Source organism: Papaver somniferum, chromosome 3 (genome assembly GCF_003573695.1).
Source record: "Papaver somniferum cultivar HN1 chromosome 3, ASM357369v1, whole genome shotgun sequence".
In the NCBI taxonomy this organism is placed as follows: Eukaryota; Viridiplantae; Streptophyta; class Magnoliopsida; order Ranunculales; family Papaveraceae; genus Papaver; species Papaver somniferum.
This window is the reverse complement of record NC_039360.1, coordinates 101668615-101686019: the sequence shown is the minus strand read 5'-3', so window position 1 is coordinate 101686019 and position 17405 is coordinate 101668615. Positions and strand designations below refer to the sequence as shown.

General features: G+C 34.6%; 1 long non-coding RNA gene across 3 annotated transcripts; it reads left to right on the top strand.

The window, feature by feature from the left end:
• Positions 1–14007: 14007 nt before the first annotated feature.
• Positions 14008–17125, top strand: LOC113356985. 3 transcript variants are annotated; one of them, XR_003363339.1, is made up of 5 exons: positions 14008–14177; positions 15435–15553; positions 15935–16098; positions 16195–16242; positions 16364–17125. It is a non-coding gene; the product is annotated as an uncharacterized LOC113356985 (long non-coding RNA). The 3 variants fall into 3 exon arrangements; XR_003363340.1 differs by lacking the exon at positions 15435–15553; XR_003363338.1 differs by having other exon boundaries at positions 15435–16098.
• Positions 17126–17405: the final 280 nt, after the last annotated feature.

The window sequence follows — 17405 nt, the reverse complement described above, 5'->3', positions numbered from 1 at the left end:
TGGGAATAAAACCTTCTGATTTTGTCTTTTCTGTTCGTTTTTTAGCTAGCTAATCCTTGATAGATTCCTTTACAAATTTCTATCTTGCTAATTGGTAGGTGAACGTGTTTTTTGAAAGTTAGCGGTGGTTGTTTGATCTGGATGGAAGTCCATTGTAGTATGCTTGAACATAGGCTTTTTTAGGATTGTACTTGGCATGGCCAATTCATCTCGGCATTTTCACATTTCCAGTTTTAAAGTTTTTTGGGAGAAGATCTTAGTCCCACATCATGTAACTGTCCGTCACTGTTTTTTGCGTGTACTATTCCAGTAGCTGCAAATCCATTATCATTTAACCGCCATGTGCATCTACTTAATTACATTCGTTTCGGAGAACATGTTAAATCTGTCAATGTTTTTTGCGTGTACTATTCCAGTAAATGCAAATTCATTATCATTTAACCGCCATGTGCATCTACTTAATTACATTCGTTTCGGAGAACATGTTAAATAAATTGAGTTAACGTTTCTACTTAATGATATTTTGATTGCAGTTTTCTGTTCCAAGTAATCATATGAAAGAGACATGTAGTTTGTCTGTGCATACTGCATTGCCAGGGATGTACCCATGGATTTCAGTAGATTTTACGTTCGTGTACATAAAATGCACACATTGTTAGGGATGCACCCTTGAGTTTTGCTGGACTTCTCTTTTTCCAGCAATAAAATACCTCTACCACTTACTTTTGATGTGATCTGTTTCTTTTATATTTCAAAATTTCGAGTAACAAGCAGGTTCAGCAGACTATTATAGGTTTTGTATTTGGTGAGATATGTGTACACTGGATCTTTGAATAAAGATGCCATGTTTGATCAAATTTAAGGGTTCAATTAGGTGATGTCATTTATGCCATTGAAGGTTTTTCAGGAAGTCTATATGTTTGATTGCTTTAATGGCATCAATGTAAAATCTTACTATATTTTACTGAATCTTAGGTGCAATAAGAAATATGTATCCATTCGTCTCTCAATAACATAGGAAGTAATGTGTTTCATGTATTACTGGTCCAGTTTCTTTATACATTTTACTTTTCTGCTGTAGGAGTTCCTAAAACTGAAATGAGAAAGGGGAGCACTAAGCCACGGTTCAAACTGGTGTATCAGTTCTCTAGGTAATATGTTATCATTATCATATCAACTGTGGATACTTCTTTGTCTTCCAATTGTACAACAATAAAGCTAAAAGCATGGACAAGTAAATCAATACTACATTTGGCCGATGATTCCCATGAATTATTTAATATTTAAGAATTTGTTTACGACATTGTCAAAATTTATGATGCTACCTTTTTTCGCTTTGGCTAAGTTGCTCGGCACGAAAACTAAGCCAATGAAACATAATAATTAATAATTTGTTGCAGAACATTCTGAAAGTTGGGGAATGAAATATTGTGGTCATTGGTAACTTTATAAACTTAAAAAAATTGAGGCTAAAGAATTTTTAATTTATCAGGCATATATTTGTCTAATCAGATTTGTTGATGCAATTATATTGATACAACATTTTTCGTATCCAACAGGCATTCATCCGTATACTGGACATGGTGCAGCAGCCTACATTCCTACGTTTATGTTAAAATCAATACACTTCTTGGTATAATTTGGTTGATATTAAACAATCTCCTAAAAGATCTAAAAGATTTTCGGTTCTCAGATTCATCAATTTGGTGTCCGATTCATTAACAATTCAGTAGCGTTTGATTCATGGAATAAAATCCCTATTTTATTTGCTAAAATATTGGCGTTCGATTTATTAACATCCTAATACTGTGTTTGTTGATTCAATCAATCGCGGGTGCATAACATCTATCTTGTTATGTCTTTTTCAAGCAAATTTAGTTGAATTTTCAATTAGATAAAATATTTTGATACATTAATCCAGTTGGGTCAAAATCTGATTGTGGGTTTTGTAAATTCAATGATTTTGATCGTGGATTTTTTTATTCAATGATTTTGATTGTGGTTATACGAGTTGCAAGTGTATTTTGTAACTTCGATGATTTTGGTCGTGGGTTTTGAGAGATGGGTCTCCGAATTGTCATTCTAGTAAAAATCTCGAAGAGGTGAAAATCATTAAGAAGATTTGCAGAGTAAAAAGGGAAGATCAAGTTTAATTTCATGGGGATTTAACAAGGAGGAAAACATTGGTATTGCTCGGTATTAATGAGTTATTATGGAAAGGTAAAGCTGCTTAGTCTGGAGTATTCTCAAGATTTTATTTTACTGTTTTAAATTGGAAATTCGTATTCGTTTATTTTCTATGTTTGAGTTAAATCTCAGGGTTCAAATTCAAGAAGGAAGAGCAGAAAAACTCACTTCGCTTTCTATAACTTACGTGCATTCGATCTGCATTAGGTTGTTCAATATTTAATTATACATCTCTAAGTTTCAATTATCTTTGTCTGAATTGGATTATTTACGGTTTTCTTTCTTCATTATTTGGATTTTGTAGGGGTTAAGATGAATTTTGGAGGTACTTCAAAGCGACCACCCTGTCTATTTTATGAACTGAGCTATTTCTCCATCCATATTAACACCATCTTGATGTCTTGCCAGACACTCTACGAATCCTATTCCTGATCTGGGACTTGTAAATTTTTGTTACATAAAGGTAATGAGTTCGATAAGATGATCCCACTCTTTGACTTGCTATTAGGATGAAAATCAAGTAAAACAACAATTAGATTTGTGAAAATGTTTTCCTTAATTGATTTATTAAATGGAATCATCAGGGAGAAGTGCCAGGGTCTTTAGCTTAGATGGTGTTTACATCTTATTTTCCGGATGCAGAACTGTAGAAGTTATTTACCAATTCTAGATTACACACTTTGTATTTGTATAATTGTCCCTTAAAAATGACTATTCAATCAATCATTGCTAGGTGTAGAAATGGCCAAAACAAGTCTGAAGTAGGGTGTAAAGATGAATATTGTTCACGACTATATCCTCAATCTACTTTATATTACTTCATGTTAAATCGCAAATAGTATCTGATGTCTTAGCTCAAATGGAAGAGCATGTGGTTTTTAACCATGTAGTTGTGGGTTCGACTCCTACAGATGGCATTATTATTTGAGTAGGCTAAAATGTTACATGTTTCTGATGTCAAAAACAATGACTCCATTATTTGAAGCTCGCAGAATGGGACTCCAACAGAGAATATGGAGTTGGACCAAGGTCTTGCTGAAGCTTTTAGGAAATCTGCTTGCTTATGAGATTCCTTCAATCGTATTGGTGCCAGAGTCTATCACGATTTGAAGAAGCCATCTCCCTCATTCTCTTTTGATAGGTAAACCCTCAGGTGATTGTCGCAAACTGCAAAGATTGTATTACTGGATAGCCAATATCTCAAATTTACTCTTGGGAAATTTGACCATGAAAAAGTGGATAAAATGGCTGCAGTTATCCTAGGTTGATTTAATATTACACATGATGCAAATCAGTGAGTTATATTTGAAACACAGGATAAAAGGTTCTCCCAGTACAGATGCTTTCGTCTAGAACAACTCACCATACATTAACTGCAAGCACGTAGACATGGAAGGTGGATACAGTTATTATATTATAATTTACTACAGGTCTTTCAATATATAAAAAAACATAAGTGCACTGTGATGTTGGATTCTCCTAATGCAGATGTATTCACCTAATGATTATGTGTAGGATAGTTGCAGCGGGTAAACATTAGTAGATGCATTTTAATCTTTTAAATGCTACTGCATGTTAAGAACGTATGAATTTTTATGCAGATTGGTAATCTTTCTAAAATTTTATTGTGAGCATCCTGTAAACTTTTGACTGCTTAATAGAAAGTATAAATGCCAAATTCTTAACGTTTTGAAAACATTATGCAGATCAACATTACTCAGTCTGAATCTGCAAGTCCTGCATCCAGTGCAGCTCCCAGAGGTTTCTGTGTCTCGATTAGCCTTCTGAAAGAACACTTAAGGGACTGCAGCAAGGTGCATTCTGACCTATCATAATATGACAGGTTAATTCTCATGGTTCTAAGTTACTTTACCATGAATTTTTATTCAGGTCTTAGTATTATTAGAAAGTTGAATGGGAAAAAATTTGAAAGTAAATTGAGGACTTTCGTTGACATCAGTAGCCAGTTGGTGCGTTATTCCACTTTTAGATTGTCCCTTCAACTACTTAACTCCAGCATATAAACGATATCCAAGCAAAAGAGACTGTAAGGTACATCCCACAAGGATAACTTCATGAACAAAATGATTTCACCTCTGCAGAATGTTCTTCATTCCAGTCTTAAAAGGTTCCAGAATGCATGAGGCGTCAAGCATGTCATGAGAATACTCACCGAACAATCCATATAAGGCCTTGGGTTCTTATACAATCCTGACTCCATTGAGGATATTTTCGTAGAAGATCTTTCACAAACACCTGCAATTGCAAAAAGCGTCAGATCTGCTATCAAATGAAGCCCTTTATTTTGCCTGACTTATACGTTGTATCGTCTGATTGATATTTACAGTTGGTATTTAAACACAGAAGTGTACCAGATTTTCGACGGACACATAGTCCTTTCCATATCAATAAACTAAAAAAGCCTGTCAATAATAACATTAGCATGATACTGTTGTGTTCCCAACAGCTTGCACTGACTCTTTTGCAATTGGTTTTCCTCTCTTTCTGCAGGCAAACAAGTTCCTTTAGAAAGAAAGTGGATATAAAAGAAACTGTAATGCGATCTATTATATAGAAGAAGAGGAATGCATGACTCTCAACTGAATAAACAAGACAAATTATAAGTGATGACAGGTAAAAAATCTCTCAAATGACCCAATGTTATATGACTGACGATTAATCAATAGTACAGTCATCGGACAGATTTATCAGGAGTCCAACTACAAAGACTTTAAACCAAACCTCTATTTCTTTTCTTTTTCCATTATATGGATAAATTCATTTCACCGGATCTCATGAATTTCTAAACTTTGATGCAGGACCTGAAGCTCCATTCATGTTCAATTGTGTTAGAATATTGCCCTGCATTGTATAGTTTGAGTTCAAGAAATTGAATAGACATCAGAATCAAAGTGGTATCCGATGAGTCACACCATAGAAAATGAAAAAAATAAATGAGGTACAACCGCAACTCTATATTTTTTTTCATATTCTTAATAAAATTGTTTATCTCACGATATAGATTGCAAATTCTTCATTAAGTTGAATTTTACTTTTACTTGCTTTCTAACTATCTACACTGTTGTTAGGACCATCTAAGAATATGTTTACAAACCCATGATTTTTCTAAGCCTTGATGTCCTGAATTTCTTGGTTTCTTTAAAGGAGAAATTAAGCTTAACAATTTTTACATTGGTTACAGGAAACTAGGAGCCCAAAAGATTAGGTATGTGTTCATGGAGCTGGAGTTACTAAAATGAAGTACCAAGGGTCCCTGAAAAAGGTAGTTTTCGGTTTCATCAATTTCAGATAATGATTTTTTTGGTTGTTTCACTTTGAGTTTTTTTTCTAATCAGGGAACATGGTGGGTGTACTGAGCTTTGTAGAAAAGATGAGGATTTCCAACAATTAGACATAATAACAATTGCTGCATCACCAATTCACCGTTGTATTATCAGATCAAGGAGATTAGGTCCCTTCAGGTAGCACACGAGAAGTTCTTTAGAATCAGATATAACTAAAGGACGCGAAGAGTCGAAGATTATAAAGTTGGAGAGGCTTCTGAGTTCTGAAATATTCAGATCCTCACAATCTTCTTATTGTTATTAAAAATAAATGTACATGAGACCATTGCGTCAAATGAGATCTTGAAGGCGAAAGTTTTCTAAAACGAGTAGAATTTAAACGTTTGAAAGGACGACTTGGGGTTCAAAATTAGCTGGCATCCCAGTTATTGTTTCTACTGGGTATACATAACTCTTATGGAAATCACGCACTTTCTTAAAGCGAATAATATCGTCGAGTTTTTTATGATTTCTATGGAATAAATTGCATAGAAATGAGATAGTGCATTAAGATGGGCAAAACATCAGAACAAAATAACTGAAAGTAACTGTGTGGGTGGGTAAAGCCCGTGTAGGCAAAGGAAGGTAAGAGATTTGGACCTATTTACTTCGAGTCTTCGACAAATATCTAAGTTTCGTAATTTAATTTTATTTCCTAATCCTGACAATTTCCTAATCTTAACCGACCTAATCAGCTTTGTTTTTGAATTATGACAACTAAATTTCGTTCTTATAAATCGTCCTATAACACCTGTAAATTTGATTATAGATATTAGCATTTTGAATATAGCCATAAGCATTAGAGAAGTTTACTTTTAGTCACTAATCAATTAGCTTATTCTGATTATTATCTTGAAAGTTAATTTTCAGTAATATAAGGTACACATTTAACTATGTGCTACCACCAAATTTAGTACCACATGTTGGTATAAGCTTTACAACAAGAAAAACTTTGTAGTAATAAGGAACAAGTAAGTAGAAATATGTATTAATGAGGAACAAGAAAGTAAACAACTATAATTGCAATTTTTGATGCGATTAATAATGCAAAGACTTGAATTGATAGAAAATGATGCGATTTTCCAAATTACGATGTTGCAACAGAGAATTGAAATAACGACCAAAAAGGAAGGTATCAAGACTAAAATTTTAGCAATTAACTATTCGTGAGTACGTTAATATGATGGGAAAATGACATTCACCTATAATATCAAGCAAGTTTGTGTTGAAATTTTAACAAGCAGCCTCTTTGGCACAATAAACACGCCGTGAAAGAGAAAAAAAAAAAGAAAAAGTAAAACTATCAAAAAAAAGGACCATCAATAGTAAAATTCCAATTCTTAACAATAATAATGTTATGAAATTAACATATTAAATTAACATTGTCAGAGAATATTAAGTAATTTTCTGTTCAAAATTTACAACATACACGATCCAGGGCACAAAAAACACGCTGTAAAATTCTAATTCTTAACTATAGTAATATTATTAGCTCATTATTACATAGAACATATGAATTAAGATGGGTGTCATATATCATCATGGTACTTGGGAAACATCTAAATGGAACAAGATATTTCAAATTCTTAGTGACGTCTTTCAAAGCAATGATATTAATGTGTGTTGGGTAGAGAAGTCCACAAGTGAAGGATATCTTGGGACTTGGGAGTATAACAGGTCCAGACTCTTTCCATTTCTCCAATATTTTACAGAGTCAGGACTGGGTTCTCTAATTGAATTGGAAAGGAATCAAGTTGAGGTTATGTTTACAATATCCATCACATCTCTCCTTCTTATGGATTATTTGATTGATGGACAACATCAACTTATTAAGAAAACTTTTAACTAATGCCATTCACAAGTTTTTCAATGCGTCCTTCAATGCAATCTAAACATCAAATTATAGTAGTAGTGGACTAGATAAGGCACTGTGGACTGCAGATTCATCTTATTTGAGTTTCATATTTTAGAAAATTATGTCTTTGAATTTTGCAATATTATTACATAGATATAACAACTCTCATTTAAGCACCATGTTTGTCCAATGGATTCAAACTAATTTGGTTAAGCATCGGTCGAGGCATGGAAAATGATTTTCATTGATAACCAAAAACATGTTGCACATCGACTGTCGTTGAACGTTAAATGTCATTACATATTGATTGTCAGTTTGCTTGCCCATAATCAAGTATTTTTCTTAGCCCTATGTACTGAAATATTTACCTAGAAATGAAGAAACTAAACTTTAGAATCAAGTAAATGTATTTAATTAAGAACCCATATATTAGATAACCACAAACATGTTACAAAGTACCAAATTCATAGTTTGAGAATGTAACAAGTAACAACATGTTGAATTTTCTCTTCCAAATTAAATGAGCTTATTACGGACTGAACCATTGTTGAAAATATAAATGTGAACTGAGAATTATTAAGTATTGAATTAATAAACCGTATATTGAATAACCATGGATAAAACAAAATATACAATGATGAAACATTAAGCCAGGAACATTAGGCAGAGTGATGATGGAGACACAAAAAAATACAATCATTGCTTGAAAACAGAGTAATTAGACTTTGTGAAGGATTAAGATCTCTGATAGCTATGTTGGGAAAGAAAAATAACGCATTATGCAACAAAAGAAAGAGAAATCAATTCTTGTGGGATTCTGATTGGTCCTTAATCAAAGCCGAACATTCTAAGTAAGCAATTCAATTTTGTTCAAACCACGCTTAATCTTAATTTGTTAGATAAAAACGCTCAACATCATCCACTTAAAGTCACATAATACGTTGACTTCCATGTTTCCTAGGTGATATTTACATTTAATCAATAACCACCAATTAGTTATCCATGAATCAACGAACTGGCAATATGAAGGGTTTTTTTTTTTTTTTTGAAATCACCAACAGTGATACCTAGATAACATAAACCGGACAATATCAATGGAGATACCTGGATAACAACCATATTATTGATTTTTACAATATTTTTACGAGACGTATGTCGAAGATTACGTGACGTTTAACGCTAATGAGAGGTTGAGTCGGGGCCGTAAGGCCCCGGTGATACCTAGTCACTGTAATAAAAAAATGTGGTGTTTGACTTTGAGATTTGAGAGTCATTAGATGGTCAGGATTGATCCGACAGTCCCATCACACGGTCCATGTCGTCCGGATGGAGCTTTGACTTCGACGGCTAGGAAAACTTCGGTAATTATATGGATGAGTCACCGTAAAGATCTGGAACCTAAGATAGTCTTTTCAAGTGTTTTTTTATCTCTCCCATGAAACATATTTCTCCTTGTTCTTTTTTTCTTCTGCTACTACGATTCTTCTCTTCGCCCGCGAAGAAACTCTAAATTTTGAGATTTGAGTTTCCTTGATGTGCTCTATATGAAATTTAGGAGGCAAGAAGATGAGAGGAAAAGAAGAAGAAGGTAGAGATGAGGAAACCCTAGAATTTATAATCTGTTAGTTTTTTTTTTTATTGTTGTAGGCTGATTGATAAAATTTGGGTTTTCCCATTCTGATCAGAGAAATTGATATCGAGTAATGCATCTATAAAATGTAGGGTTTCAATTACTGATGAAGTTGATTGTTGATAAAATCGGTGATTTTGGTGGTTAGGAACAAGATCGTTAGGTCAAGTGATCGCGGAGTCCTCAATATCTTCAGGTGATTTTGGAAAAAGGAAAACTCCAGGTACAGTCTGACAGTTATCTTTTTTTTTGTTTTTTTTTCTTTTCTTTTCCGAAATATTGATTCTAAGGTTTTATTATGGTTCTACACAAAATTTTGGAGCTCTTTTGACATGATTTTGTCCTTCGACTTCCTTTGCAATTAGTTCTGTACCATGGCCAGATTAAGCCAAATGACAAATTCATGGTTAAGAGGAGGATGAAAAGTCTGGAATTCCTCTCATTACTCATTCAAGTTGGAAAATTTGATCTTTCTAACAGGTGCAATTTTTACTTTTTCGAAAAATTATTTACTGTTATGTTCTAATTCATTAAAATATGAATCTTAATTTACTGTGTTACATCCAAAATCACTGATTGATTGTCACATGTTTGTTTTTGATTTTGCAATACAGTGAGTGGTGAAGTTGATGATGTGATTTTTAATTTGTTGTAGTAGTAAGATTCGAACTCTAAGACTTGTGAAGATTAAATTTAAAGGTTTAACGAAAATAATAAAAGAGAGAGTTACTGGGACTAGGAGTTCACCGAATTCATAACATAAGGCTCAGTTATTTATTCTCAACAATTATCGCTCAATAAATAAAACAACATGGACTCTTATTTTTGCAAGGTAGATTCTCAAAGCATTAGTTATAAATCGTAAGCATGGGACATCAAATATTTAAGCAAGCATGACCAATCAAATAAAATGATAACTAATTAATGAAAATCATAATTCTATTTAATTAGTGCAAAAGTCAATTAGAAAATAAAATAAATTTACCCATGTATGAAATTCGGATTCCACCGTCGACCCAGTGTAAGGGTCTAGCTTCTCATGATAAAAACACACTCAAAAATATAATTCATAGCTCAAATGGTGTTTTTATTAGAGAAAATAATTATACAATGAGTTTGCAACGCTTCTTGGGTGTTACAGAGTCCACAATTACAATGAAATTCAAATGATGTTGCTGACGTTGCTGTTACAGAAAACTATAAATGGAAACTGTCGCAGCAGCAGATAAGTTGCTCTGCAACTCTCGAATCTTCTCCCCAAACTCTCGATGATCCTCTCTGGCTCTCTTTACTCCTTTTTATACTCATCAGGCGAAGAAATCTTCACATTAACTTCAAAATATTCCACCATAACTACTCGGGTTTTTACAGGAAATAATATTATTTACTTGCTCTTTCACGCGCTCCTGTTGCTGGGAAATCTCCTTATTTATCTTCTACATGTTCCTGTTGGAGTAATACTCGGTCTATCCGTACACCAAACTTCCAAAAATATAGCAGATAAATCCCGAGACTTGTTTTCTTTCCCTGTTTTAAAACAAACACCATAATAACCGAATTTTTATTCTCCAAAACACGTGAAAGACGTGTGTACAAGGTGAGCACATAATACTTGTTCAAATCACACGAAAATCTGCAACAAAATCTTCTTACGTATCTTCCAAATAAAATCAACAGACCGAGATATTCTCAACTTCCCTGTTTAACGAGATGTCAATGTGAACTTCCTTTTTCTTCCATTCCACGACAGTTACCAACCCTGTTTTGTCTTAACAGGCCAGTCCCAGTCAAATTCAATCCAAAAATATTCCAGAATATCTCCATCAATCCTCACAGGATAATTGCAAGAATACCCGAGTTTTCCCTCACTCCTTGTTTTGCTTCCACACGATTATTCGTCCAAACTTAATCGATCCAATGACCTTACCATCCTTGTTTATCTCAAATAAACAGACCCAAAGAGTTTCAGCTATTGAATCTCTCTAGAACATGATCAAAACTCGAACCCTAAATCTGGCGGGTGCTGCAACATTTATTTCCGATTGTCCAGCCAATTCTAATCCAAAAGATTTATCTCAATAGCTTTTGCATTATTCACCTTATTATTGTTTTGGCAATTTAATTTTTTATTGATATCAAATTGTTTTCTCTTCGGAATAGATTTCTAGATTGCTTTATTAAAATTTATACTTATTGCTTCAAAATTCTTAGATTTTTTTTCTTCTAAATAATTTACTGAATCAAATATTGGAATTGTTCATTTATTCGTTCTAAGTAAGCAATTCAATTTTGTTAAAACCACGCTTAAGCTTAATTTGTTAGATAAAAACGCTCAACATCATCCACTTAAAGTCACATAATACTTTGACTTCCATGTTTCATAGGTGATATTTACATTTAATCAATAACCACCAATTAGTTATCCATGAATCAACGAACTGGCAATATGAAGGGTTTTTTTTTTTTTTTTGAAATCACCAACAGTGATACCTAGATAACATAAACCGGACAATATCAATGGAGATACCTGGATAACAACCATATTATTGATTTTTACAATATTTTTACGGGACGTATCAAGCTAAAAAATCATGTGACGGATGCCGAAGATTACGTGACGTTTAACGCCAATGAGAGGTTGAGCCGGGGCCGTAAGGCCCCGGTGACACCTAGTACCCATATATAAATAGAATACTTGAAGGTATTTCTAGGAATAAAAAATTTTCATCGTCTGAATAAATCCTTCTGAAATTTCTGCTAAATTCTTCTGAAATTTCTGCTATGAGAACCAGACAAACCAACAGACCCACTAAATATAAGTATCGATATATATCTGAACATAAATCATGATCTAGAATTCAACATTCGGCTACGATTTACGAGTGTTCAATGACAATATAAATGAAGAAATCAAATATTCATATCAACACCTCATAAAGAAAGGAATACTAGTATCTCTTATGCATAAATGTCAGTACACCTACCAGACATATGAATACCTCAATACAAATATAACATGGAAATGTAAAAACTAATTCAGAAGCCAAAATTTATGCATCTCAAACATGAGAACAGCAACTTGCCTGAGGAATTTTTTCCATTCCAGTTTCTAAGGCTGTTAATAAATTTATGAGCTCTAAATTTATACATAAATACGATCTGCTTCAAGTTGAAAAGAGAGAAATTCAAAAAACAAAACTTTTGATCGCTTTCATCCAACTAAGCAAAAATCCATCCATCCATCAATATAAAACAATTGTCATAAAACCTTAATAATCTGTCATAAACTGACCACCATAAGTTGAATCGGAAAATAATACAAATGTCAGATAATAGTACAAACAACGGTACACACGTACCTAAAAGAAAGCATGAACTTTTACTAATTTTCTTTCTGTAAACACCCAACCCGCAGCTAAATCATTATCATCTGAATTCAAAAACTCTATATAATCATCTTACTTATTGAACGTTCTAGTTTCTCCTGCAGGAATGAAGGTTTCCAGAGACTGGATGTTTTCAAATTGAGCATGTAGATGATAATCCAAGTAAGGGCAATACATATCATCATTTTTAGCATCATCAGTACCATTGCCTGGGGGTCATCCTTTCATCTTAGCTTCAAACAGGCCACAACTTCCCAAATCACAAGAGGATGATCTTACCACCTCGAGATGTTCCGTTTGAAAATTGTAGAGATTAAGACATTCCCCATCAAACCAATATATCAATACCTGAGACGCTCAGTACTCGTGCGGGAAAGCTAGAAGTAGTAGCAGTAGTAGTGTCAAAGTAACAATAGAACGGACCTGGTAGCAAACCTAGTTTCTCAGCTTGAACACCTAAACTGTCCCCCTTGATCCACACTTACACTTACTTTTCCTTGTCCTTTAACATATACAGTTGAACCGTAAAACGACAACAACAAAAACTAGCCTGAGCATTACAGTGAGGGAGGCCACAATGTATGCTGCTTCCCGTTGCTTTTTCAGACAGTGCAACACAAGGATATCCTTTAAGCTCCAGAAGATGATGTTCAACCACTCTATTTATCGTCGTCGGGGTTGGGATCAGATAACATTCAGTTGGGAGTCGAATGAAATGAATCTTCTCCTTGTGAATGTCAAACGAGAGCAACATGCCAAACTTATTATTAAAATGAATATCATTATAATTATTATTGATTATTATCTCATCTTCTTCTACTTCTCTATTGGTTATCCTGCAGAAAAGATTGCCCCCACAAAGAGTGGCTGGTGTCCAATTTTTTGGTGTGGGTATAAATTGGTCAGGGCCCCTAATTGTTGTTAGGGTCCCTCACTGTCCAAAGTATTAGAGTCGTTCCTGTGTTAACCAAAAAACATAACGACTCTAGGTAACCTAGATAAAAATGGTCGTCAATCTGTACCACACTACCCTAACGATTTTTCATAACCTTGAAAAGTTGCAGGTTTGAGTCGTTATTGCTAGTGTCAATATACTGACGACCCCATAGAGTCGTTAGGGTATACACACCCCGACTCTGACGACCCTTACACTGAGTTGTTCCATAGTGGGGATGATTTGATCACTTGGAGCAACAAACACACAAATCGAAGGGTACAAGATGTTTACCTGATTATTTTGAGCTTGGGGTTCCTCGTTTTGAGGGTTGGTTCCTTCATTTTGAGCAATTGGATCTCAATTTGCATCAATATCCATGGCTTCCTCTATCAACAACTCTTCTCAACACACAAAAACACTACTGCCCCCCCCCCCCCCCCCCCCCCCACACCCACACCCAATTTTAACTAAAACAAACTAATTAACTTAACAAATCATTAACACTAATCATTTAGGGATAGTTTAGCCATTTTAAAAGAACTGGGATAAGAGATAACCCATATTTGCTATTTCATGACACTTTTTGTCCTGTATTGCAGGGCCCCCAATCAAACCAGGCTTTTTTATTTTGAAGTTAACCAAAGCTTCCCATTTACTGTCGACAAAATCAATCAGGTCAGTATTTGTATAGTCTCCACTAAAGTTTTTGGAGAACCATTCTTCTGTTCTTTGTCGGATTGAGATCGAAGAAAGAAAGAAGAAAGTGGCAAACAATAAAATGGCCTGCACTCATCTGGTTCAACCTTTCTCGGCGATCGTCTCACTCATAATAACAAAGGTTTCAATCTTTCTTACATCTTATTATTGTTTACTTCACTATAGAGTAAAGATTTCTTTAGGCATCAACGCACTGGTCTGATTCAATTTTCCTCAGTTTTCTTGAGAATTTACTAGAGGAAATCGATCAATTTCTTATCAAATATTTTCAATATAGTGGACGAAATCGATCAGGTTTCTAAATTTATTGGGACTCGATATCTTTAATTTTACCCACAATTTTTTTTTTTTTGCCAAGCTTGAATAACAACGCAATCTGGGTATTACAGAACTTCGCGTAATCAGGTCATGAGTTGTTATTAAGATAAGAAATTTCAGAATAGGGTTTTAGAAGTACTTGTTAATGTTAGGGTAACGATTGTTTGCCTGGTGTGTTTGAAATTCTTAATATGGGAACCAATTATGTGCCGCTGCAGTTATCAAAAACATATTGTAGGGTAACTGATCTCTTCATGTAAATTCCATTTTATTAGATTTTTCATTCTTATTGTGAGTGGTTTTTCTCATCCCAGTTTTAAATACTTTAGTAGTTGTGATTTATTGTATTTGTGATTGAATTTGGTTTTTGGGGATACTGAAAGCAGTATGCTTTCGTGTAACATACACTGGTTTTTGTATTTGCAATTTCTTGTTTAGTACCTGCTCTCGCGTGCATCAGAAAAAAGGTTGTAGTTTGTTCGCGAGCATGGCTACTATTAATTGCAGTCTGCATTGCACCTTCAAAATATGAAAATGATCATAAAAGAGCGTCTGTCATGTTTAGGACTACTATGGTTCACTACCCCATTGGCTCGTTGTTTGCGTCAGAGTGCAAATTAGCATCACTCCCATAAGTTAAGGCGTTTTTCTCATTGGAACGCAGATTTTCCACCAAGCACAATGTAGTCTCGCACTAGAGTGTAAGTGTGTTGAAGACCTAAAACAATCGTTAACAAGGTAATGTTGTTCAGTCATGTGAGAAACAGAAATATGTAACCATTGTATGCTGAATTAACCTGAACTTTCTGGAAAACCTATTAGACAAAAGGCGTTAGTGCTAACATTCCTCTTGTGTAAGGCTGATATCAGTTGCTGGCTCCTTCGCAAAACTAACCTCAATTTCAGATGCATCTATACATTTTGTCTTAGTAATTCATGTAGCGTACGTGCACTTGCATTGTTTTGCTTGAATTGGTTCTGATTACTGGGATTTGGTTTCTACATTTATGAGCTGCATCAACATGCCGCATGATTAGTTGGTCTTCTTTATGTGGCGCAGGTCGAATTCCACAATGTGCAGGATTATTTGTAGCTCACGTTACCATTCACATGGAGATCTCTTTGAGTCTTGATTTTATTTTCTGCACTAGTTCTATTTGTTTCTGAATATGTAAACAGGTAGTAGCTTTGGAACTTATGGTGTATTGACTTTTGAATGTTATAACTTATAAGTATTGCATGATCTTCTTCAGATATGTTATCTTTGGTCTGCTGGGTATTAGTTGATAATGATATCAAACGAAAAGGAGTACTAAACTATAGCTGGTCAACTTAACATGCTTGAACCTTATTAACGATTAAAGTCCTTAAAAAAAGATTCCCTATAGCCTAAGGACATTTACATTGCTGGCAGAAGCAATAAAGCAACAGATATTCCTTTTTTATATCCTTTTATCTACCCAAGTTGAACTGAATGCCATTGCTAACTTCTTTTTATTGGCGCAAAAAGATTAAGAATGTGGTTAAAGTTGTATCAGCTGTACGTGGGCTTTTGTGCAGGACACAGGCTGTGGGTAGTCTACTTTGTATTCAGGTCATTGTCAAAATGCAGCCTCTCGTTCGCGTTCGTCGTGCTCTAGCCATGGAGGGGTCAGTTATCAAAGAACAAATTAAAGGATAGTGGAAATTGTATAAATACCTCGAAAAGTTCCGTGACAACCATGGTAATGCCTTTTGTTTCTTTTACTAACATTTGAAGCATCAATAATTAGCTTACCTCGACGCTGAACGCTTTTCTGTTTGGATCTGATCTTTTGTAGCTGTTATAAACTCGGGATAAAAACGAAGACAATGGGTTTGCTCGTCAGGTACTCTCTCTCTATAGGTGTATATATAAATATATTTGAAGCATCTATTTGAAGCATACTATGTGATGCTTCAAATAGTATCACATACTATATTTGAACTCTATCTTGTTTGTGAGGTAAGCTGTTGGAATCAACACCAAAAAAGGCAGGTTCCCGGCAAATGTGATTCCCCAAGGCCTGATTCGTGGATATGGTTTGATAGGTGGACTACTGTCTTGTCTTCGAAATATACACATGCACAGAAAACAGAGGTTAGATCAGACAACAAGGAACCAGGAGAAAGGGCTGAGACCAGTTTTTCAAACTGGGAGGTCAAATTCCAGATGAAAATATTGGAAATGATAACCTGATATGAAATTACTAGATTTCCCTGCCAATGAGATAAAGGGGGGAAATTTTCAATTGCAAAGTAAGGTTTTTTATCTTTGTTTTTGTGATGTTTTTGCGCGTGAATTCAGATTTCTTTTGCATGAACTTAATAATGTTTTTAGTATTTGTTGATACAACGCTATGGAAGCTCAGTAAAGTACAGGTTCTAATCCATCACCTAGGTATTGGTACACCAATCTGGATCCGACACTTTGAGCACCAAAGTTCACCTCACAATCCACCAAAGTTCACCCTCACAATCCATGAGCCAGACATTGCAATTGGTGCAACTTAAATAGTACAAACCCTTTGCTTTTATCAATTGAGTGGTTATTGCTTTGCACATTGTCTTGTGCATAAACTGTCGTCATCATTCCATTATTATGGTAAGAAATTTTCCTTGACTACAGTGATATTGAGAGTTGATTATACATACATTGTAACTGTGTCCATTCTATTTCAAACAATTCTGCAATGATTTGACTCTCGCTCCAATCCAATTCATTTTCTTGTACGGCTGCATTACTTTCGCGGGCTATTTGGCAGTGGCATGATTTTCGATTGATCAAAACACAACTAATTGAATTCATTTATTAAGTTTTAAGAAACAGGCACAAAGATACTATAAACGAAGGACTATTTTGCGGTTCCTCCCCTGGCAATTGCTCCCCAAAAAGATTGAAATTAGTGAATCCTCCCCTCATTAGGAATTCCGTCCACTGTTCAGTTAGCTGAGTCAGCTGTTGTGCACGCGTGGCAAAAAGTGTCCACGTGTTTACCGATCTTCCAAAAAT